Genomic DNA, 24,498 nt, shown 5'->3' on the forward strand with positions numbered 1-24,498 from the left:
TGATGAGCCTCTTCCCCCTCAGGAGGCTGAAACGATTTGGCTTGGGACCTCAGATCCTCAAAAAGTTATACGGCGGCACCATTAAGAGCATCTGACTGTTTGCATCACCTCTTAGTATAGCAACTGCTTAGCATCCGACCGTAAGACACGACAGAGGGTAGTGCGTACAGCCCAGTACATCACTGGGGCCGATCTCCCTGCCTAAAGGTACCGGAGTACCAAGTTTTGGACCAAAAGACTCCCGAATAGCTTCTTCCCCTAAGCTTAACAGTTAATCAAATGGCTACCTGGACTATTTGCATTGACCCCCTTTTTGTTGTTGCTCTGACTCTCTTCCACTGACTATGCACACTCACTGGACTCTACCCACACACCCAAACATACTAAACTGACACACACACACTACATACAGTTGAAGTCGGAAGTTTACATACACCTTAGCCAAATACATTTAAACTCAGTTTTTCACAATTCCTGATATTTAATCCTAGTAAAGAATTCACTATTTTAGGTCAGTTAGGATCACCACTTTATTTTAAGAATGTGAAATGTCAGAATAATAGTAGAGAGAATGATTTATTTCAGCTTTTATTTATTTCATCACATTTCCAGTGGGTCAGAACTTTACATACACTCAATGATTATTTGGTAGCATTACCTTTAAATGGTTTAACTTTGATCAAACGTTTCGGGTAGCCTTCTACAAGCTTTTCACAATAAGTTGGGTGAATTTTGTCCCATTCCTAATGACAAAGCTGGTGTAACTGAATCAGGTTTGTAGGCCTCCTTGCTTGCACACACTTTTTCATTTCTGCCCACAACATTTCTATAGGATTAAGGTCAGGGCTTTGTGATGGCCACTCCAATACCTTGACTTTGTTGTCCTTAGGCCATTTTGCCACAACTTTGGAAGTATACTTGGGGTCATTGTCCATTTGGAAGACCCATTTGCAACCAAGCTTTAACTTCCTGACTGATGTCTTGATGTTGCTTCAATATATCCACATAATTTTACCTCCTCATGATGCCATCTATTTTGTGAAGTGCACCAGTCCCTCCTGCAGCAAAACACCCCCACAACATGATTTTTCCTCCTAACATAACTATGGTCCTTACGGCCAAACGGTACTATTTTTGTTTCATCAGACCAGAGGACATTTCTCCAAAATGTACAATCTTTGTGCAGTTGCAAACCGTAGTCTAGCTTTTTTATGGTGGATTTGGAGCAGGGACTTCGTCCTTGCTGAGCGGCATTTCAGGTTATGTCGATATAGGACTCTTTTGCTGTTCTGGGATTGATTTGCACTTTTCGCACCAAAGTATGTTCATCTCTAGGAGTCAGAACGCTTCTCCTTCCTAAGTGGTATGGCGGCTGCGTGGTCCCATGGTGTTTATACTTGCGTACTATTGTTTGTACAGATGAACGTGATACCTTCAGGCGTTTGGAGATTGCTCCCAAGGATGAACCAGACTTGTGGAGGTCTACAATTTTTTTCTAAAGTCTTGGCTGTTTTCCTTTGATTTTCCCATGATGTCAAGCACGGTGGCACTGAGTTTGAAGGTAGGCCTTGAAATACATCCACAGGTACACCTCCAATTGACTCAAATGAAGTGAATTAGCCTATCAGAAGCTTCTAAAGCCATTACATCATTTTCTGGAATTTTCCAAGCTGTTTAAAGGCACAGTCAACTTAGTGTATATGTATGTGAACTTCTGACCAACTGGAATTGTGATCCAATGAAAATTTTGTGAAATAATCTGTGTAAACAATTGTTGGAAAAATAACTTGTCATGCACAAAGTAAATGTCCTAACCGACTTGCCAAAACTATAGTTTGTTAACAAGAAATTTGTGGAGTGGTTGAAAAATTAGTGTTAATGACTCCAACCTAAGTGTATGTTAACTTCCGACTTCAGCTGTACATATGATCGCAATTACCTCAACTACATCGTACCCCTGCACATCGACCAGGTACCTGTCCTCCTTGTATATTGTTAATAATATTGCCTCATTATTGTTATTTTATTATGTTGCTATTTCCTTTTCATTTTTTTTTTTGCTAAATGTTCTTACTTTTTAACTCTGTTGTAAGTAAGGATTTCACGGGTAAAGTCTACGCCTGTTGTATTTGACGCATGTGACAAAGAAAATAGTATTTGATGTAATCAGTATATTTCTTCTGTCGCACACTATATTAATATGAATTGTGTATTTCTCTGGGCTTTTAGCATGTACATACATCAACCAAGTTCTATCTAAATTAATAACCAGGTAATATAAACACGACTAGTGTCCGGATCATTTGTGTATGTTTTGAATTATTAGGTATCCTCGGCTTATTGGTGAAAACATGCAAGTAAAATGGTGTGTTGTGGGTTTGTAATGTTTGTGTATTAACTTAAACACTTGCAAGTGAACGTACATACATTTTATAATGCCTATTTTGCAAATTTGTATTAGATGGATGACTAATATCTAATTAGGTCAGCAAAAAAAGAAACTGTCCTCTCACTGTAGACAGTGTTAATTTTCAGCAAATTTGACAAGTGTAAATATTTGTATGAACATAACAAGATTCAACAACTGAGACATAAACTGAACAAGTTCCACAGACATATGACTAACAGAAATGGAATAATGTGTTACTGAACAAAGGGGGTGTCAAAATCAAAAGTATCAGTCAGTATCTGGTGTGGCCACCAGCTGCATTAAGTACTACAGTGCATCTCCTCATGGACTGCACCAGATGTGCCAGTTCTTGCTGTGAGATGTTACCCCACTCTTCCACCAAGGCACCTGCAAGTTCCCGGACATTTCTGGGAGGAATGGCCCTAGCCCTCACCCTCCGATCCAACTTGTCCCAGACGATCTCAATCCCATTGAGCACCAGGCTCTTCGCTGGCCATGGCAGAACACTGACATTCCTGTCTTGCAGGAAATCATGCACAGAACGAGCAGTATGGCTGGTGGCGTTGTCATGCTTGTGGATCATGTCAGGATGAGCCTGCAGGAAGGGTACCACATGAGGGAGGAGGATGTCTTCCCTGTAACACACAGCGTTGAGATTGCCAGCAATGACAACAAGCTCAGTCCGATGATGCAGTGACACACCGCCCCAGACCATGACGGACCCTCCACCTCAAAATCGCTCCCACTCCAGAGTACAGGCCTCGGTGTAACGCTCATTCCTTCGAAGATAAACGCGAATCCGACCATCACCCCTGGTGAGACAAAACCGCAACTCGTCAGTGAAGAGCACTTTTTGCCAGTCCATTCTGCTCCAGTGACGGTGGATTTGTGCCCATAGGCGACGTTGTTGCCGGTGATGTCTGGTGAGTACCTGCCTTACAACAGGCATACAAGCCCTCAGTCCAGCCTCTCTCAGCCTATTGCGGACAGTCTGAGCACTGATGGAGGGATTGTGCGTTCTTGGTGTAACTCGGGCAGTTGTTGTTGCCATCTTGTACCTGTCCCGCAGGTGTGATGTCCAGATGTACCGATCGTGTGCAGGTGTTGGTACACGTGGTCTGACACTGCGAAGATGATCAGCTGTCCGTCCTGTCTCCCTGTAGCGCTGTCTTAGGCGTCTCACAGTACGGACATTGGAATGTATTGCCCTGGCCACACCTGCAGTCCTCATGCCTCCTTGCAGCATGCCTAATGCACATTCACACAGATAAGCAGGGACCTTGGGCATCTTTCTCTTGGTGTTTTTCAGAGTCAGTAGAAAGACCTCTTTAGTGTCCTAAGTTTTCATGACTGTGACCTTAATTGCCTACCGTCTATAAGCTGTTAGTGTCTTAATGACCGTTCCACAGCTGCATGTTCATTAATTGTTTATGGTTCATTGAACAAGCATTGGAAACAGTGTTTAAATCATTTACAATGAAGATCTGTGAAGGTATTTGGATTTTTACGAATACTCTTTGAAAGACAAGGTCCTGAAAAGGGGAATTTTCTTTTTTTGCTGAGTGTATATATAGATGGAAAAACACTATTAACATACTGTATATTTATCTATAGTTCTGTGGTATGAGCCATGTGGCTTTGTAGTCATCTCTTTGTAGTGGCAACCTTATTTTACTGCAGAGAAAATTTCAATACTGTATGTAGGTCTATGTACCTTTTATTGTAAATCCACAAGCTTACATTTCAAACATACAAGAAGTGGTCACAGACTGATTGTAATACATTACAAATAATTTATATTCATGTACTATGCAAGTCTGTATGTTCCGAGTTAGTGCATTCTCTGCATCAACCAGTACAGTACATTTAACTCCATATAGTTTTCTGCACATAATTCCGCTGTGATGTTTGAAATGGTACATGTTGGTTCAACATATTTCACAACTCCAAGACAGTACGATGTTCCTCTCTTCATGTTAAGACATTCTCTTAAGAATTGACATGTTCCTTCAGCCGTGCAGCAGGATGACACAACGTGCCCTTTGTTCTCTTTTAGTAGTCTGCCTTTCATCCCACTGGGTTGCATTCCTCTATGCTTCGTCAGGGTGCCAAGCTAGTCCTCCATCTACAGTGCATTCGGAAAGTATTCAGGTACCTTGACTTTTTCCCTATTTTGTTACGGTACAGCCTTATTCTAAAATTGATTTTTAGAAATGTGACTCATCAATCTACACACAATACCCCATAATGACAAAGCAAAACCAGGTTTTTGGAGATTTTTGCACATTTCTAAAATATAAAAAACTATCACATTTACATAAGTATTCAGACCCTTTACTCAGTACTTTGTTGAAGCACCTTTGGCAGCGTTTGGGTATAACGCTACAAGCTTGGCACAACTGTATTTGAGGAGTTTCTCCCATTCTTCTCTACAGATCCTCTCAAGCTCTGTCAGGTTGGATGAGGAGTGTCGCTGCACAGTTATGTTCAGGTCTCTCCAGAGATGTTTGTGGTTCAAGTCCGGGCTCTGGCTGCGCCACTCAAGGACATTCAGAGACTTGACCCGAAGCCACTCCTGCGTTGTCTTGGCTGTGTGCTTAGGGTGATTGTCCTGCTGGAAGGTGAACCTTTGCCCCAGTTTGAGGTCCTGAGCGCTCTGGAGCAGGTTTCCATTAAGGATCTCTCTGTACTTTGTTCCATTCATCTTTCCCTCGATCCTGACTAGTCTCCCAGTCCCTGCTGCTGAAAACATCCCCACATCATGATGCTGCTGCCACCACCATGCTTCACCGTAGGGATGGTTTCCGGTTTCCTCCAGACTTGACACTTGGCATTCAGGCCAAAGAGTTCAAACTTGGTTTCATCAGACCAGAGAATCTTGTTTCTCATGGTTTGAGATTCCTTTAGGTGCCTTTTGGCAAACTCCAAGTGGGCTGTCATGTGCCTTTTACTAAGGAGTGGCTTCCGTCTGGCCACTCTACCAGAAAGGCCTGATTGGTGGAGTGCTGCAGAGATGGTTGTCCTTCTGTAAGGTTCTCCGATCTCCACAGAGAAACACTGGAGCTCTGGCAGAGTGACCATCGGGTTCTTGGTCACATCCCTGACCAAGGCTCTTCTCCCCCGATTGCTCAGTTTGGCCGGGCGACCTTCTTCCATTTAAGAATGATGGAGGCCATTGTGTTCTTAGGAACCTTCAATGCTGGAGAACATTTTTGGTTCCCTTTCCACGATCTGTGCTTCGACACAATCTTGTCTCTGAGATCTACGGACAATTCTTTCGACGTCATGGCTTGGTTTTTTTCTCTGATATGCACTGTCAACTATAGGACCTTATATAGACAGGTGTGTGCCTTTTCCAAGTCCTGTCCAATCAATTTAATTTACCACAGGTGGCTCCAATCAAGTTGTCGAAACATCTGGAGGATGATCAATGGAAACGGGATGCGCCTGAGCTCAATTTCAAGTCTCATAGCAAAGGGTCTGAATACTTATTTAAATAAGGTATTTCTGTTTTTTACAATAAGGCTGTAACCTAACAAAATGTGAAAAAGGGAAGGGGTCTGAATACTTTCTGAATGCACTGTATATGTCTATGCATGCACTCCATGCAGAGAAACTTAAGTAATACTTTTGTATAGTTTTTCTAATCACAGGGAATGTTTTGAGTCAGCAGTCAGATTCTGATACCCCTTTACTTTGATACCATAAGTCACATAAGAATATTCTTTGATAATGTTGTGTCACTAAAAGCCAATTATGCCATGGTTTTGATGATTGATCTGCTTTGACAGTAGTGGATGGCATTTAACATGAACTGCCTCTGGATTAGTCTCTGGGCGTAAATGGTGCTGGTTATGGGGGGGCGAGGGTTATGGCTGCCATAATCTCATTTGCTTGGTTGCTGACTTGAGTTTCCAGATCACATTTATTCAAAAACGAGAGCGGGAGAGCAGGAGAGATATCCACCGAGCCTCTGCAAACTCAGCTTTGCGAGGCTGCTCTCTTACAACTTCGATTGTCCACTGTGTCGACAGCTCGATCCACAGCATCTGAAGGACAAGGCGCGCACTGGCACTCAAAAGAATGTAGGGAGGTGTCATATTGAACGCGGGATTGCTTTTTAATCCCGGGTACATTGACTATTCTTGTCAATAGAAACCCAATACAACTGCCAGCTTGAGCTTTTTTTTCTATATGATTCTTGCTGGGCTTAATTTTCAACGTGAACGCACAGATGCCAGGGAAGGCTTTTTCTCATTTTCTCCCTCTGTGTATCTGTGGCGACAGCCCATGCCAAGAGCAACACGCATGAAGCAGAAACGATCAGTGTGATCCTCCAACACCGCCTGTTCCCTAAGACAGGATGACCTGATAGGAGATGGACCCCCTCACTTCCTCCTATCCACCCCTACAGCCTCTCGTGATTAACCCTCTGGTGAATACATACCGTTTTGTACAGTTGTGATGATGACTCCGAATATTGAGAATAGCCACGGTTGGGTTTTCAGTAAGAGGATGTTATCTGGTTTTAAAAAGGAAGATTTTAGTGGAAAGGTGCAGGCTCAGGTGATTTACCTGAGCGATTGACAAAACGTTTTTGCTGATGGCCCATGCACATTGTTTGGCATGAGCCTACATACTTGACTCAAAAACAGATTCCATTGCCTTTAAAGTGCAGTGGTGACTCCTTCCCACTCTGTATGTGCTCCGTGTCAATGCTACACTAGTATTACCAACAGACAGAAACCAAATGTTTCATCTCAATCTGTCATTGACTTTACTACAGTCTTGTGATTTAAGGTTTGCTTTTATGCTGGACATCTCAGGTGCTGGTATGTTTCAAGAAAGGAAATCTGTGTACGGAGTGACAGTTAAGCACTAATCATGTAGTCATAAGGGAATAGGGAATCACAAGGAGAATGAATTAATAAGAGCTGCCGAGGGAATACATGTCGAAAGAAGTGAGAGTGTCCGTTGCGAGGCTTAGGTACAACTGTCATAGCGTCCCTCATCATCAAAACACAGCCCCTTCATCTCCCCTTGGTGGTGTCATGGCAAGTGAGAGGCGTGAAAGCACAGCGACACTTGATGGGCCCGTTCGACACTCAGCCGCTAATTCATCATGACAAATGTGCTCAGATGATCTGGCCCAGCAGCACTAATGGGGAGAGGAGAGACCGACTCCAATTAATCCATCCAGCTTTACTTTGGGCTAATTGGAGCGCGTCCCTGCTTCTGCACTGGCCTAGCAGCTACCTGACACCATTTATCTGTGGGCACCATTTTGAGAGATCCATTTTTGTGTGTTTGGCTGAGGCCTGTAAGATGTTTCTTTTATTTTTCCACCGAAGAGCTCCTCTCAAATTTGACTGACTGCCTCAATTTGGTCTTGCGTAGCAAAATTATTATTATTTTTTTTTTTACATTGGATAAAAGTAGAAACTATGAGCTAGAAAATGGTATATCATGCTCTGCAGTTGAGGAACAATGGGAAAGTAATTCTGCTTTGAAAGTTGATAAACTTGTAACCTCACTTTTGAGAAAATGGCTAGAATGTTTTAGTACACCTACTGGAGAGCTCTTCTTTGTCTACACCCATTCAGCATCGTCCACACCCTCTTAAGCCTTAGCCCCACCCATCTCTATAAGGATTCACAATTGAGGCCATGTGCTAAACAGAGTGAGTAGTTCAGTAAACAACGAACGATTTCAAGACTAAAAGTGGTAAAAGTAGTAGCCTACAATAAGGAAAAACCCCAGGTAAAAAATACACTATATAGTCCTTAGCCTATATCCTAATTTGTGACAACCCTCCCACTCTGTCTGCCGATTATTTCTCTCTGCTTTTGTTTTCCTTAATAGGATGTCGGTGGGCAGAGCCAGGAGGGTTGTCACCAAAATGGGACACACATGAGCTCGGGTGTGTCCCAGGGATAAATATACCTTTCCTTCATACATTGAGGAGACTCTCTCCACACAGACACACTTTTGTTTTTCGTTGTGGCAATTTTGGGGCCTCTTTTTGTTAATTTGTTTTGACACTTCTCAACACCCCTCATTATCACCAACTAGGCACGCATCCACTCATTCATGCAGACACAGGAGGCAGATGGTTTGAGTCTCTGATATTTATTGTACAACAAGGGGCAGGCAAGAGGCCGGTCGAGGACAGGCAAAAGTTCACAAACCAGGTTGGAGTCCAAGCGGTACAGGGTGGCAAGCAGGCTCGAGGTCAGGGCAGGCTGAATGGTCAGCCAGGCGGGCTTAGTGTCAGGGCAGGCAAGAGGTCCAAACCGGGACGACAAGAAAAAAGAGACTAGAAAACCAGGAACTCGGAAAACACGCTGGTAATCTTGACAAGACAAACTGGCAACAGACAAACAGAGAACACAGATATACATACACTGAGGGTAATAGGGAAGATGGGTGACACCTGGAGGGGGGTGGAGACAATCACAAGGACAGATGAAACAGATCAGGGTGTGTGACAACACTACTGACTACACACACACTATTGTTGTTTAATAAATATGTTTGTCATTTCTGTATCTTCGTGTTGTCTCCCACTTTGTTACGGGCTACGAGCTGGTTCGTAACAAATCTGACTTTGATACAGATCATGTTCTTCACATTACTGTCTCTGGTAAACACACACAATATCAAATAAAATCTAAGTTTTGTTTGTCACATGCACAGGAAACAGAAGGTATAAACGGTACAGTGAAATGGTTACTTGCGTAGTAGTAATATCAAAAACAGGAAGTGAGAAGATAAATAATATTTGCATTTGGTTTTACTTGCATTTAAGAGCAGTTGGAGGCCACGGAAGGAGTGTTGTATGGCATTGAAGCTCGTTTGAAGGTTTAACACAGTGTCCAAAGAAGGGCCAGAAGTATACAGAATGTTGTTGTCTGCGTAGAGATTCACCAGCAGCAAGAGTGACATCATTAATATATACAGAGAAAAGAGCCATCCCAAGAATTGAACCCTGTGGCACCCCCATAGAGACTGCCAGAGGTCTGGACAACAGGCCCTCCAATTTGACACACTGAACTCTATCTGAGAAATAGTTGGTGAACCAGGCGAGGCAGTCATTTGAGAAATTAAGGCAGTTGAGTCTGCCGATAAGAATGTGGTGATTGACAGAGTCGAAATCCTTGGCCAGGTCGATGAAGACGGCTGCACAGTACTGTCTTTTATCCATGGTGGTTATGATATCGTTTAGTACCTTGAGCGTGGCCGAGGTGCACCCATGACCAGCTCTGAAACCAGATTGCATAGCAGAGATGGTACGGTGGGATTCGAGATGGTCGGTGATCTGTTTGTTAACTTGGCTTTCGAAGACTTTAGAAGCCAGTTTACGTTCAAATGCCTCTCCTGTGACATATGCTTAGTTTCCTGAAACGAGTATGTTATGGATTCTAATTCAATTTTTTTGTCACATATTCCAAATAAAACAAGTGTATACTACCCGTGAAATGCTTACTTGCGAGAAACAAACAACTTTGTTCTGAAACTCGTCAGTCTATTATTGTTTTGAGAAATGAAGGCAATTCCATGCGAGAAATTGCCAAGAAAGATCTCGTACAAATCTGTGTACTAATCCCTTCACAGAACAGAACATGGAATATCCTTAATTTCTCAGAACAAGAATAGACTGACGAGTTTCAGAATAAAGTTATTTGTTTCTGGCCATTTTGAGCCTGTAATTGAACCCACGAATGCTGATGCGCCAGATACTCAACTAGTCTAAAGAAGGCCAGCTTTATTGCTTCTTTAAATCAGGACAACAGTTTTCAGCTGTGCTAACATAATTGCAAAAGGGTTTTCTAATGATCAATTAGCCTTTTAAAATGATTAACCTGAATTCGCTAACACAACATACCATTGGAACACAGGAGTGATAGTTGCTGATAATGGGCCTCTATACGCCTATGTAGTTATTCCATAAAAAATCTGCCGTTTCCAGCTCAGAAGTCATTTCCACCATTAACAATGTCTACACTGTATTTCTGATCAATTTTATGTTATTTTAATGGACAAAAAATGTGCTTTTCTTTCAAAAAACAAGAACATTTCTAAGTGACCCTAAACTTTTGAACAGTAGTGTGTGTGTGTATATAGCCTACAATAAGGAAAATATCTCAATATATATTATATATATATATATATATATATACATACATACATACATACATACATACATACATACATACATACATACATACATACATGTTGTTTTAGCAAATAAATAAATCAATCCAAATTGTGCAGTGGCCATTTGGTGAAACAAAACACCAAAAAGTTGAATGACATTCAGAGATTGTCAAGCCATGTCTTCAATACTGGGTAGGCCTACAAAGTAGGGATGGATGTATTTTCTGTTTGTCCAGATTGACATAGTCTCTTTATTGTGGTGTTGAAAACACAAACCATGATATTGGAGCTCCGGATGTTGGTATGCTTTGTTTCTTGGTTGTGTGGTGTATTGGCACAGAGACCAGTTGGTAGAAAATTTGTTGCATATATTTAATATAACTATTAATATGGCATCCACATGTAGAAAATCTGATTTCCCCGTAGCTGATCATTGTCTGCAACCGGCTCTGATTATAGTGTAAATGAAACAGGCAGGGAGAGTGAGCTTGTCCCTGGTGCTTGGCGAACCCTCAACCTTCTGGCCCGTAGCCCTGCGGGAGATTCACTGTGCCACAAAAACAAGTGACAGTCGATAGCCACATTTATAAACACAGGGTTGCTACAGTTATTGTTATTTGTGGCCATAAACATTATTTTGAGTTCATGTGAACGGGGCGTGTGTGCATTTTTTTTTACAGAGTCAGGACCAGCCCCCACCCAGCCCCCCCAGTAAATGTCAAACTGTCCCTTGTGTGTTTTGTCAGACATAAATTGTAATTTCTGTCATTCCATTTCTTAGCCCTGTTTGAGAATTGTATTGTTTTTTATTTTCCCAGGTAAGTTGACTGAGAACACATTCCCATTTACATCATCGACCTGGGGAATAGTTACAGGGGAGAAGAATGAGCCAATTGGAAGCTGGGGGTGATTAGGTGGCCATGATGGTATAAGGGCCAGATTGGGAATTTATCCAGGACACCGGGGTTAACGCCCCTACTCTTACAATAAGTGCCATTGGATCTTTAGTAACCACAGAGAGTCAGGAAACCCGTTGAACGTCCCATCCGAAAGACGACACCTTACACAGGGCAATGCCCCCAATCACTGCCCTGGGGCATTGGGATATAGATATTTTGACCAGAGGAAACAGTGCTTCCAACTGGCCCTAAAACACCACTTCCAGCAGCATCTGGTCTCCCATCCAGGACCAATCCTGCTTCGCTTCAGAGGCAAGCCAGCAGTGGGATGCAGGGTGGTATGCTGTTGCATGATTTCATAATTTATGCAATACTGTGCTTCTGTGCATTTTCTGTTTGTTTGCGGTAGTGGTGCGTGGGTAAAATCACTGGGGAAGCCAAGCCAGGGGAAAAAAATACATATTACAACCTATGTGTTGTTTGCACTATAACCTGTTAGTTCATATGCCTCTACTGATCCAGCACCATTTCAACATCATCTAATCACCTATGCTTAGTCTAATACAGTGACAACTCAAATATACCAAATACTATTTCGTCCAATCAACGTAAGCTATATAAATATGGTGTGTGTGTGTGTGTGTGCGTGCGTGCAGAATAAAACATGTTAACTCACCCTACTTGTAGAGGAATGGCAGCAATGCCATCCTCTTCTTTTTCATGTTGATGAAATTGTCTATGACTGTCATACAGAGTCACACTAAATGCGGAAGACACATTTCAGTTGAATACATTCGGTTGTACAACTGACTAGGTATCCCCCTTTCCTTTTAGTTTTTGTTGTCCTAGGCTACCTGGCTAAAATGCTTGCTTGCTAGCCTAACTTCCTTTCACGGGCAAATATGCACCAGCCTACTACATCTAGCTACATGTTTAACATCCATCCTCTCAGGCTAGGGGCACAATGTATATGTTTATGATTGATCAGAATCGTTGATATAATCATTGGCCAGTACGGAAAATTAAGTAAAACCACAAGTCAAAATCCCTATCTCCATCCATGGCTAATTTATGAATGGGATAATTTTAGCTAGCTAGCTAGCCACCGGAAGACAACAACAACAATTCAACTTTTTTCTGTCTATGACGTTTGGATTCTGATGATGTCATTGGTGTGAAGGCAAATCCAACCTGGCTTCCCTTTACACTTTTTTTTTGGTGTGCCAGGACCATTCACAACTGTGCTCACTCAGTTTAGCTCAACCATGATTGGCTATTATTTTATATCTAAAAAATGATCAGGGAGACCAAATGCTCGCTAGCTTCCCTTGCATTCAATGCTAGCTAAATTCAGCAAAAAAAGAAATGTCCTCTCACTGCCAACTGCGTTTATGTACAGCAAACTTAACATGTGTAAATATTTATATGAACATAACAAGATTCAGCAACTGAGACATAAACTGAACATGTTCCACAGAGGTGACTAACAGAAATTGAATAATGTGACCCTGAACAAAGGGGGGGTCAAAATTCAAAAGTAACAGTCAGTATCTGGTGTGGCCACCAGCTGCATTAAGTACTGCAGTGCATCTCCTCCTCATGGACTGCACCAGATGTGCCAGTCTTTGCTGTGAGATGTTACCCCACTCTTCCACCAAGGCACCTGCAAGTTCCCGGACATTTCTGGGGGGAATGGCCCTAGCCCTCACCCTCCGATCCAACAGGTCCCAGACGTGCTCAATGGGATTGAGATCCAGGCTCTTCGCTGGCCATGGCAGAACACTGACGTTCCTGTCTTGCAGAAAATCACGCACAGAACGAGCAGTATGGCTGGTGGCATTGTCATGCTGGAGTGTCATGTCAGGATGAGCCTGGAGGAAGGGTACTACATAAGGGAGGAGGATGTCTTCCCTGTAACGCACAGCGTTGAGATTGCCTGCAATGACAACAAGCTCAGTCCGATAATGCTGTGACACACCGCCCCAGACCATGAAGGACCCTCCACCTCCAAATCGATCCCGCTCCAGAGTACAGGCCTCGGTGTAAAGCTCATTCCTTTGACGATAAACGCGAATCCGACCATCACCCCTGGTGATGTTACACGTGGTCTGCCACTGTGAGGACGATCAGCTGTCCGTCCTGTCTCCCTCTAGCTGTCTTAGGCATCTCACAGTATGGACATTGCAATTTATTGCCCTGGCCACATCTGCAGTCCTCATGCCTCCTTGCAGCATACCTAATGCACGTTCACGCAGATGAGCAGGGACCTTGGGCATCTTTATTTTGGTGTTTTTCAGAGTCAGTAGAAAGGCCTCTTTAGTGTCCTAAGTTTTCATGACTGTGACCTTAATTGCCTACCATCTGTAAGCTGTTAGTGTCTTAATGACCGTTCCACAGTTGCATGTTCATTAATTGTTTATGGTTCATTGAACAAGCATGGGAAACATTTTGACGAATAATCTTTGAAAGCCTGGGTCCTGAAAAGGGGACATTTCTTTTTTTTGCTGAGTTTGTGTGGCAACAATGTCATACTCTTTCTGACCAAAATGTGTGACTGTCAGACCCTAAACACAATGTCATTGTTATTACCGTTGAATAAATGACTATATTCTGTTTCAAATCATATGTTGTGGGCTGTCTTGACTACAGCTGTGTGTGTGATGTGACAACACATTCCTTTGGCATGAAGTGAAGCCTTTTGGCAAGAGCAGGACGTTCCTGCTAGACTTGATCGGACTTTTAATTAATCCATGGCAAATGGATTTCTATCACTCCAGAGATGCGAAACTGTATGAGTCATACTGTAGAATATGAACGTATTGTTTGTCTGTTGGAACAAGAAAAGTGTGATTTCAGGCCATAGTTGTTTTAGGTGAATCATTCTCAGCTATTTTTTAATTTTTTAAAATCTTTATTTAACTAGGCAAGTCAGTTAAGAACAAATTCTTATTTTCAATGACGGCCTAGGAACAGTGGGTTAACTGCCTGTTCAGGGGCAGAACGACAGATTTGTATCTTGGCAGCTCAGGGATTGACCTAAAGTGTTGTAATTATCATGAAAGGAATGACCTCATCTTGGTCCATTTGAAGTACGGGTCTATGAAATCCAGGATGTTTTCCTCGGAGTGTGTACTGCAGCCTGGTTAATGCTGCCTCCTGTTTCTGGAGACGTATTTTTCTAAGGTGTGTGTGGCACATCTGTGTGTGTGTGTGGCACATCTGTGCAGCTATTGTTTATTCATGGCGTAAAACCCTTTGAAATGTGTTAAGATACTTCCCACTCATTATAAAAAATCCTGCCACCCATGGATTAGGACTTTGATGTCACCAATCCTGCTTCAAAGGCTTATTTCGCTGCTATTAATCACAGTTTAGCCTCTGAAGATATAGCCAGAGAAAACATTTGGACATCTTGTGCAGAAACTTTGAAATGTTTCAGACTGTCTTGCATACGCTTGGTTCATATCCTCTCGTCCGTGTGCAGGAGGGACTGTAGCACCCCTGTGCAGACAGCTGTACTGCTGATTCCATACAATCCAGCTCAGACTGGTCCTAAACTGCCCTTTCTGTCTACCTGAAGGATTACCCAGCACACTGGTCCACAATGGAACTGGCCTACTCTTAGAGTCATGCTTGTTGAAAACAGGAGTTAACTTGATGTTTCTCTCTATGGCAACTGTAATACTCTGGGTACAGTAGTTTACTTTTTCTATTGAAAGGATTGCTCTGTATAATAGACCGTATACTGTAAATACAGGTAACTGCCAAAATAAAGGAAACACCAACATAAAGTGTCTTCATAGGGCGTTGGGCCACCATGAGCCAGAACAGCTTCAATGCATAGATTATACAAGTGTCTGGAACTCTATTGCAGGGATACAACAGCATTCTTCCACGAGAAATTCCATAATTTGGTGTTTTGTTGATGGTGGTGGAAAACTCTGTCTCAAGCGCCGCTCCAGAATCTCCCATAAGTGTTCAATTGGATTGACTGGCTACTGAGACGACCAGGGCATATTGTTTACATCATGTTCATGCTCATCAAACCATTCAGTGACCACTCGGGCCCTGTGGATGGAGGCATTGTCATCCTATAGGGGGGCATTGCCATGCTAGCCAAAATAAGGGCCTGCCCAGCAGTTTTAAACATGACCCTAAGCATGATGGGTTGTTATTTGCTTCATTAACTCAGGACCCACACCTGTGAGGAAGCACCTGCTTTCAATATACTTTATGTCCCTCATTTACTCAAGTTTCCATGACCTGTAGGTGGTATTGTATTGACGTGTTGCTGTGCTGTATTGGTTTGAACAGGTCATCTGGCCACTTCCAGGGCGAGAGTCACTGCTGCCTCAAGGTCACTGTCACCCCAGCTCAGCTCAGCTCAGGACACCAACAAGTGGGCTCTCTCTCCCTTAACCCTTTATACAACTCAAAAAACATCATGGTGGTGGCTATTATTTCATCCAAGTTGAGACCATATCACTCCTTATATACGTTTACAGGCATTACATCAAAAACAAACAGTAGAAATCAAACATGACGTAGTATTCGCATGTGACTTCCAATTAAAGCAGATCGATTTGAATCCTTTGAACATTGAGAACCATTTGAGTCCATTTGCACCATGCTCTACCTTTAACTGCGACCCCCCCTGGCACGACAAGGATGAATTGTCAATGGGGGCATATCTCAGTGGTCCCCTCTGTCAACAGCTGGTGAGGAAGGAGGCTTTAAATGCTGACTGCTGATACAGCTTGCTCTTACAATTCCTGTTGTAAAGAACAACATGTTGAATTGTTGAGGTTTGATGGATGTTAAAGGCCTCTAGACAGCGTGAGGCCACAGTTAGGCCATAAACAATTACATCCTGCTACAGCCCTCTGAAAAGGCTATCTGGGGTTATACCTCACCTATAAACTAGTGTAGTAAACCTGACTTTTGCACGTTCCCCCTCAGTGTTGCTCTTAGTGTGCCATAAAAGTAATTGTCAGCGATTTATACAAATAATACTCTGCTGCTCTATTCATCTCTCACTGTCTGAACTAACCTCCTTTAAGGAGAACCATTCAGTACAATCATAATGTCCAGTTAAGATTTTGTCCATTGTCAAATATTGTATATTAAGAAAATACTTCTCACGTTAGGATTTTTTGTTGTACCCCTTAAAGGGGATGTCAGATTATTTCTTCTTGTCTATACTCTTGTAATTTCCTTTCTTTCCATGTTTCTCAACAGCACCTTCCTGTATTCAGTCTCTCAAATACCTATTGAAGGTAAGAACAGCCTATGGTTTACTGTGCATTCGGAAATAATTCAGACCCCTTGAATTTTTCCACATTTTGTTACGTTACAGCTTTATTCTAAAATGCATTCAATTGGTTTACCCCCTCATTAATCTACACACAATACCTCATAATGGCAAATGTATTAAAAAAATTTGATTCATACCCTTTACTTAGTACTTTGTTGAAGCACCTTTAGCAGCGATTACAGTCTCGTATCTCCTTGGGTATGACTCTACAAGCTTGGCATACCTGTATTTAGGGAATTTCTCCCATTCTTCTCTGCAGATCCTCTCAAGCTCTGTCAGGTTGGATGGGGAGCGTCGCTTCACAGCTATTTCCAGGTCTCTCCAGAGATGTTTGATCTGGTTCAAATATGGGCTCTGGCTGGGGCACACAAGGACATTCAGAGACTTGTCCCGAAGCAACGCTCCTGCGTTGTCTTGGCTGTGTGCTTAGGGTCATTGTCATGTTGGAATGTGAACCTTCACCGCAGTCTTAAGTCCTGAGCCCTCTGAAGCAGGTTTTAATCAAGAATCTCTCTGTACTTTGCTTCGTTCATCTTTCCCTCATTCCTGACTAGTCTCCCAGTCCCTGCTGCTGAAAAACATCCCCACCGCATGATGATGCCACCCCATGCTTCACCGTAGTGATGGTGACAGGTTTCCTCCAGACGTGACACTTGGCATTCAGGCCAAAGAGTTCAATCTTGGTTTCATCAGACCAGAGAATCTTGTTTCTCATGGTCTGAGAGTCCTTTAGGTGCCTTTTGGCAAACTCTAAGTGGGCTGTCATGTGTCTTTTATTGAGGAGTGGCTTCCATCTGGCCACTCTACCAAAAAGGCCTGATTGGTGGAGTGCTGCAGAGATGTTTGTCCTTCTGTAAGGTTCTCCCATTTCCACAGAGAAACTCTGGACTTCTTTCAGAGTGACCATCGGGTTCTTGGTCACCTCCCTGACCAAGGCCCTTCTCTTCTGGTTGCTTAGTTTGGCCGGGTGCCCAGCTCTAGGAAGAATCTTGGTGATTCCAAACTTCTTCCTTTTAAGAATGATGGAGGCCACTGTGTTATTGGGGACCTTCAATGCTGCAGACATGTTTTAGTACCCTTCCCCTGGGCTGTGCCTCAACACAATCCTGTCTCTGAGCTCTACAGACAATTCCTTCGACCTCGTGGTTTGGTTTTTGCTCAGATATGCACTGTCAACTGTGGGACCTTTATATAGACAGGTGTGTGCCTTTCCAAGTGGACTCCAATAAAGTTGTAGAAACAAGGATGATCAATGGAAACAGGATGCAGGATGCAGCTGAGCTCAATTCCGAGTCTCATAGCAAAGGGTCTGAATACTTATGTAAATAAGGTACCTCTGTTTTTTTTATATATACATTTGCACACAAAAAATACAAGCTGTTTTCCCTTTGTCATTATCATCAATGTTTAAAATATATATATATATATATATTAGAATGAGGTTGTAACGTAACAGAATGTAGAACAAGTCAAGGGGTCTGAATACTTTCCAAATGCACTGTATCTTATACCTCATCTTTCTTGAGTCTTAATGATAGACCAAAGGTAACATGTGGGCGGGGTCACTTACACTGGGGTTTGACATTGTGCCATTTTAATGCCGTCTTTGGAAAAGCATCAAACCACCTTATGAGCTACAGCAGTGGTTCCCAACCAGGGGTAGTAGGATCCCTGGGGGTACTTGACGTATCCACGGGGGTTACTTGAGAAGACTCATGAGACCATTGGCCTACTGGTAAAATACACATGAGGGGGCACTTCAGGGGTACTCTGGGCAGAGCAACATTGACTTGGTGGTACAGGAACAGAGAAAGGAACCACTCAAATCAAATCAAATCAAATTTTATTTGTCACATACACATGGTTAGCAGATGTTAATGCAAGTGTAGCGAAATGCTTGTGCTTCTAGTTCCGACAATGCAGTAATAACAAACAAGTAATCTAACTAACAATTCCAAAAAACTACTGTCTTATACACAGTGTAAGGGGATAAAGAATATGTACATAAGGATATATGAATGAGTGATGGTACAGAGCAGCATAGGCAAGATACAGTAGATGATATTGAGTACAGTATATACATATGAGATGAGTATGTAAACAAAGTGGCATAGTTAAAGTGGCTAGTGATACATGTATTACATAAGGATGCAGTCGATGATATAGAGTACAGTATCTACGTATGCATATGAGATGAATAATGTAGAATAATGTATAATGTAACATTATATAAGGTAGCATTGTTTAAAGTGGCTAGTGATATATTTACATCATTTCCCATCAATTCCCATTATTAAAGTGGCTGGAGTAGAGTCAGTGTCATTGACAGTGTGTTGGCAGTAGCCACTCAATGTTAGTGGTGGCTGTTTAACAGTCTGATGGCCTTGAGATAGAAGCTGTTTTTCAGTCTCTCGGTCCCAGCTTTGATGCACCTGTACTGACCTCGCCTTCTGGATGACAGCGGGGTGAACAGGCAGTGGCTCGGGTGGTTGATGTCCTTGATGATCTTTATGGCCTTCCTGTAGCATCGGGTGGTGTAGGTGTCCTGGAGGGCAGGTAGTTTGCCCCCGGTGATGCGTTGTGCAGACCTCACTACCCTCTGGAGAGCCTTACGGTTGAGGGCGGTGCAGTTGCCATACCAGGCGGTGATACAGCCCGCCAGGATGCTCTCGATTGTGCATCTGTAGAAGTTTGTGAGTGCTTTTGGTGACAAGCCGAATTTCTTCAGCCTCCTGAGGTTGAAGAGGCGCTGCTGCGCCTTCCTCACGATGCTGTCTGTGTGAGTGGACCAATTCAGTTTGTCTGTGATGTGTATGCCGAGGAACTTAACTTGCTACCCTCTCCACTACTGTTCCATCGATGTGGATGGGGGTGTTCCCTCTGCTGTTTCCTGAAGTCCACAATCATCTCCTTAGTTTTGTTGACGTTGAGTGTGAGGTTATTTTCCTGACACCACACTCCGAGGGCCCTCACCTCCTCCCTGTAGGCCGTCTCGTCGTTGTTGGTAATCAAGCCTACCACTGTTGTGTCGTCCGCAAACTTGATGATTGAGTTGGAGGCGTGCGTGGCCACGCAGTCGTGGGTGAACAGGGAGTACAGGAGAGGGCTCAGAACGCACCCTTGTGGGGCCCCAGTGTTGAGGATCAGCGGGGAGGAGATGTTGTTGCCTACCCTCACCACCTGGGGCGGCCCGTCAGGAAGTCCAGTACCCAGTTGCACAGGGCGGGGTCGAGACCCAGGGTCTCGAGCTTGATGACGAGCTTGGAGGGTACTATGGTGTTGAATGCCGAGCTGTAGTCGATGAACAGCATTCTCACATAGGTATTCCTCTTGTCCAGATGGGTTAGGGCAGTGTGCAGTGTGGTTGAGATTGCATCATCTGTGGACCTATTTGGGCGGTAAGCAAATTGGAGTGGGTCTAGGGTGTCAGGTAGGGTGGAGGTGATATGGTCCTTGACTAGTCTCTCAAAGCACTTCATGATGACGGATGTGAGTGCTACGGGGCGGTAGTCGTTTAGCTCAGTTTCCTTAGCTTTCTTGGGAACAGGAACAATGGTGGCCCTCTTGAAGCATGTGGGAACAGCAGACTGGTATAGGGATTGATTGAATATGTCCGTAAACACACCGGCCAGCTGGTCTGCGCATGCTCTGAGGGCGCGGCTGGGGATGCCGTCTGGGCCTGCAGCCTTGCGAGGGTTAACACGTTTAAATGTCTTACTCACTTCGGCTGCAGTGAAGGAGAGACCGCATGTTTTCGTTGCAGGCCGTGTCAGTGGCACTGTATTGTCCTCAAAGCGGGCAAAAAGTTATTTAGTCTGCCTGGGAGCAAGACATCCTGGTCCGTGACTGGGCTGGGTTTCTTCCTGTAGTCCATGATTGACTGTAGACCCTGCCACATGCCTCTTGTGTCTGAGCCGTTGAATTGAGATTCTACTTTGTCTCTGTACTGGCGCTTAGCTTGTTTGATAGCCTTGCGGAGGGAATAGCTGCACTGTTTGTATTCAGTCATGTTACCAGACACCTTGCCCTGATTAAAAGCAGTGGTTCGCGCCTTCAGTTTCACACGAATGCTGCCATCAATCCACGGTTTCTGGTTAGGGAATGTTTTAATCGTTGCTATGGGAACAACATCTTCAACGCACGTTCTAATGAACTCGCACACCGAATCAGCATATTCGTCAATGTTGTTGTCTGACGCAATACGAAACATCTCCCAGTCCACGTGATGGAAGCAGTCTTGGAGTGTGGAGTCAGCTTGGTCGGACCAGCGTTGGACAGACCTCAGCGTGGGAGCCTCTTGTTTTAGTTTCTGTCTGTAGGCAGGGATCAACAAAATGGAGTCGTGGTCAGCTTTTCCGAAAGGGGGGCGGGGCAGGGCCTTATATGCGTCGCGGAAGTTAGAGTAACAATGATCCAGGGTCTTTCCACCCCTGGTTGCGCAATCGATATGCTGATAAAATTTAGGGAGTCTTGTTTTCAGATTAGCCTTGTTAAAATCCCCAGCTACAATGAATGCAGCCTCCGGATAAATCGTTTCCAGTTTGCAGAGAGTTAAATAAAGTTCGTTCAGAGCCATCGATGTGTCTGCTTGGGGGATATATACGGCTGTGATTATAATCGAAGAGAATTCTCTTGGTAGATAATGCAGTCTACATTTGATTGTGAGGAATTCTAAATCAGGTGAACAGAAGGATTTGAGTTCCTGTATGTTTCTTTCATCACACCATGTCACGTTGGCCATGAGGCATACGCCCCCGCCCCTCTTCTTACCAGAAAGATGTTTGTTTCTGTCGGCGCGATGCGTGGAGAAACCCGCTGGCTGCACCGCTTCGGATAGCGTCTCTCCAGTTAGCTATGTTTCCGGGAAGCATAGAACGTTACAGTCTCTGATGTCCCTCTGGAATGCTACCCTTGCTCGGATTTCATCAACCTTGTTGTCAAGAGACTGGACATTGGCAAGAAGAATGCTAGGGAGTGGTGCACGGTGTGCCCGTCTCCGGAGTCTGACCAGAAGACCGCTTCGTTTCCCTCTTTTTCTGAGTCGTTTTTTTTGGGTCGCTGCATGTAATCCACTCCGTTGTCCTGGTTGTAAGGCAGAACACAGTATCCGCGTCGCGAAAAACATATTCTTGGTCGTACTGATGGTGAGTTGACGCTGATCTTATATTCAGTAGTTCTTCTCGGCTGTATGTAATGAAACCTAAGATGACCTGGGGTACTAGTGTAAGAAATAACACGTAAAACAACAAAAAACTGCATAGTTTCCTAGGAACGCGAAGCGAGGCGGCCATCTCTGTCGGCGCCGGACTATGTATGCTACACTCGGCTACACTGTACCTGCTCTGTGAGAAGAAAGTGCATGGTAACGGTTAGTCAAACTCTGAAATGTGACTGATGTAAAATGCTCAATCAAAGTCGGTGGAAAGTTCGAAACAGTTAACTTTTATGAACTTCTCATCGGTTATCATTGCAAAACAATGATGGAACTAGTGCAGACGTGTGGACGGCCCTTGTTAAAAGACATGAACAGAAGTAGTTGAACAGAAAGGGGATAATTGCTGGTAGTTCTATCTGAACAGCGTTGAACATAGTAAACTGTCAGAACATCCAATTGCTCCATGAAGTTATTCAGAAAATGTTTGACATACCTTTCCCCCTGTGCTAAGATCAAATAAAGTATTAAGATATGCACTTTGCTGTGTAGACTTCATATGAAATATAGATTGAGTCATACATTTTGATGAAGCCATGATGTGCGAGGACCATTAAAATGCTTATATTGCGTCCTCGTTAACCCGTTGTTAGAAGGACTATCTGGTTTGGGATGTCAAGCCTCATTATACAAAGCAGCGTTAGCTGCAATTCTCCCATGGCCCTACACTGTTGGCTTTACGTGTTTATGGTGCTGCTGCCTTACAGAGACAACACCGAACAAGCAACAATGTACTGTTTTCCATCCCATTGTGAGGAAGGAATTATGGTGACAGCTTGTGTTTAGGTGGACACCATGGAGATGATGCGGCACCCTGAGGAAACCACCAACATGAGACAGACAGTGGCCTCCTACTTCCGGGTATACATCTCCCTAACCATCATCATCATCATCACTATACCCAATCGTTCCATTTCAGCAATGTTTTTCATTTAACTCTAATACAGTACAGAAATAGAAAAGGGTTTTCATTTTTGGGTCGATTTATATCCACCAGTGAATAAGAATGTCAGTAAGAAGATTGTTTTGCTGACACAATGACAAACCAGCGTCAGCACGATATCTGGGAATTCCACAATGACCGTAGGAAATAATGCATAATGCAAATAATAATCCCTGTTTTCTTGTTTGCTCCGCCCCCGTCGCCTTGCTTTGTCTCCTCACTGCGTTGGCAGTACTCCCTGATGGATCTGCTGTCTAAGATGGTGGTGGGTTGGCCCCACTTTGTGCGCTGCATAAAGCCCAACGATGACAGACAGGCGCTGGGTTCCTGTAAGGGGAGGGTGATGGTGCAGCTGTGTTACGCTGGGGTCCTGGAGACAGTGAACATCCGCCACCAGGGCTACTCCCACCGCATCCTGTTTGGAGAGCTTGTTAACAGGTAACAACCGCGCTGTACGGGGTGCCGGGGCGCTAGCTGTGCACTCACGCTGAGTGCTGACACGACCCCAGAGTTAGAGCAGAACAAGTGCACGGCTACATCACACAAAACACGGCTTCCTTAATTGGAAAGGAGTCCAACCTTGAGCAGAGCAAGCGGCTCACTAATTGGCAGTCGTTAGTGATAGCATAAGACTACATCTCTTAACTGGGTGGGTTCACTTCACGGAACTGGGAAATAAGGGCAGAACTCAAACAGAGAGGAACTCTGAGGCTGAGGATAGACATTTTAATTGATTTCTTTACTATTCATGAAGGGTTTGTTTTTGTGCCCCATGTCCTGGATAGTGTCTATATCTGATATAGGAGCCCATTATTCCCTGGGTGGTTGTCATGAATGATGAAATTGGGTTACTGACTTTTTTTTCTACTAGATACAGGATATTAGATAAGGTTTTTATTTGTTTTCCCAATGTCTGGCAACATCTGCCAATGTGAGAGGTATGAGAATTTCTTCCATTGAAACGGCCTAATAAAATATTAAGCTTAGATTTGATTTTATCCACACCAAAAAATATCCAAAAGCAGGTATTTAAACCTTCTTGAATCCTGTCAAGAATAAAATACATACTCAGACTCGGTCCTTGGAGAAATGTAGGAAACCTACGTTTGATCAATTATCCTTTGAAAAATATTCCAGGCACCTCCAATGGGGCGCTTTAATACGATATCAAATGTAATTAGCTTGGGCTTGTGGCCTGTGTAAAAAGCAGTGAGACGGCTGGTTAGTTCCGCTGCTCCAGGGGAGCTTTTAAAAGATTGTGTGTTTAATTTAGCCTGATTTCTTGCACAAAACCCTGAATGACCATAAGCTGTTCTTCTGCCTGTCCCAATTCTAGGACGGTGTTGGTGAGGCTATTTTCACAGTGTTAAAGGTGACAGTTCATCACCTGACAATGGGCTGTTAACCCTCAAATAGAGTGTGTGCGTGTGTGTGCGTGCGGTAAAGGGGGGCTAGATTCTCAAACGTTCAAACGCTGCTGTCCTATTGTCTTACTGGATGGAATGGACCGTCTATTGTTTGGAGTATAGGAGGCCGTATCTTAGCATGTCCCTGGCTTTCTGG

The 24,498-nt window shown here is 43.6% G+C and overlaps 1 pseudogene; it reads left to right on the forward strand.

Annotated features, from left to right (window-relative positions):
* Positions 1 to 24,498, forward strand: part of LOC112224997 — a 100,925-nt pseudogene that overhangs the window by 48,168 nt on the left and 28,259 nt on the right.

Source organism: Oncorhynchus tshawytscha, linkage group LG26 (genome assembly GCF_018296145.1).
Source record: "Oncorhynchus tshawytscha isolate Ot180627B linkage group LG26, Otsh_v2.0, whole genome shotgun sequence".
NCBI classification, from domain to species: Eukaryota; Metazoa; Chordata; class Actinopteri; order Salmoniformes; family Salmonidae; genus Oncorhynchus; species Oncorhynchus tshawytscha.